The sequence below is a fragment of the Antrostomus carolinensis genome, unplaced genomic scaffold (genome assembly GCF_000700745.2).
Source record: "Antrostomus carolinensis isolate BGI_N321 unplaced genomic scaffold, ASM70074v2 scaffold17976, whole genome shotgun sequence".
Lineage (NCBI taxonomy): Eukaryota > Metazoa > Chordata > Aves > Caprimulgiformes > Caprimulgidae > Antrostomus > Antrostomus carolinensis.
In genome coordinates, this window is record NW_010324125.1 from 1 (window position 1) to 1,728 (window position 1,728).

The following is a 1,728-nucleotide window of genomic DNA, read 5'->3' on the forward strand; positions in this document are numbered from 1 at the left end:
TTCCCCACCCTGAGCCCCCCCAGCTCCCCCTGCCCCCAGCCCACTCTGCCAAGGATGCCCGGCAGGTCACTGTGCTATGTTCCCACCCAGGCTCTGCTCTTGGTCCAGCACAACCAAGTAGCAATTACTTGAGAATGGGGTGATGCACTGGCAGGGCTGAAACCCCGATGGCCTTTGGAAGGGGATTAGGTGGGGGAAGAAAACCGCAACCCTCCTTGCTCCAGCAGCAGGGCTGGGGGCTGCTGTGTGTTGGAAGGAGGCGGAGGGGGAGAAAGAGGGATCAGATGCCTCTTTTTCTGCATCCCACATGAAAATGTGTTAGTTGGCTCCACTGTGGTGGCAGTGGCTCTGTTTTTTGTTCCTTAGATACCTCCCCCTCTGCAGTGCGGCTCCCAGTGTGGGGTGCTCTGCAATGATGGGGTGGTGGCACCCCTCAGTCCCACGGCAGGGATGCACCACCTCTGTGCATGCCAGGACAGAGACCACATGCCTGTCCCAGGTGTTGTATTGAGCCTGGATGAGCCTGCCTTCCCCATAATAAAAAGAGCACCCTGGGTATTGTAGGGTGAAGCTGATCTGCTCATACAGCCTGTGCCACCTGTAGTGAGTGGGTGAATGTGGAAGGAAACTCCTCCTAAGAGCACAGCCTGGGTCTGCCATGCATCTCATGTCCTTGCAGCCTCCCCCACCTCTCAATACTCCCCACATCATCCTGGATAATGGGGGAAATGGGAACTGGGAGGGGGACGAGGCACCTCAGTGGGGTTGATTTCACAGCCTCCTTTCCCTGCAACAAGTGGCCAGATCCTGCCACCTGGCTGCAATGAGTTTTGCATGCTACACAATTAGCTGGTCTTTCAGGTGCCTTCAGTCCCCGTGATTGCAGGGGGATCCCAGCAAGGCTCCCACCTGCCCTGGGGAACAGGCTCAAACACAAGCAGGAGGAACCCCCAAGCAAGCTGCTCTGCTGCTGGGAAGTGCAGGAGGGTCGCTGCAAACAGCCTCTGCAGTCCACGAAAATATGTCTCCAAGTGGAAATGAAATGTTTTGCTTTTTTTTCCTTTCAAAGCCACGTCTGGAGAGCAAATAGGTCTGACATTCATTACTAACAAATGAGCCCCCAAATACCTCCTCCTTCCGCAGCGCCACAGGAATCACTTGGGCTAACCCCAGACAAAACTTTCTGCCCGGACTCTGGAATAACTAAAAAGTTGGGAAAAGTGAATGACTGCCCTTTATTGTCAGGCAGCTGGGTAGCAGAGGATCCCAGCAGGGTCTCAGCAGTGGTCCCTGCTGCTACCCTCCCTGAAAAGGCTGCTCTGTGGCTGTGGCACGTAGCTCAGCCCCGCTGCTTGTCTGGGAGGACGAGTTATCACAGGGCTTCTCCGCAGCCTGGGCTGTGTCACACCAGATGCGGCTGAATGGCTCCCTTCTGGCTTGAAATAAAGAGCATCTTTGAAAGCAGAGCTGTAAGCTCGTTAATAACGGGACTCTTTCTCTGGATGTCCTGTCCCCTCCTGCCAAGTGACAACTGGCAGGGCTCGTTTTCACTTCCAGCTGTGGGGAGGATGGTATCAGGGGTGCTCAGGGTGCTCAGCACCAGCTCTAACCCTGCCCAGCACTGGTATCTGCTGCCTGCAGACACATTTACCACGTTGATGCAGTGGGCTGGGGGTGAAAGCAGAGGGGTGCAGCTTGTGTGGGGACATGGTAGGTCACGGTAGGGGA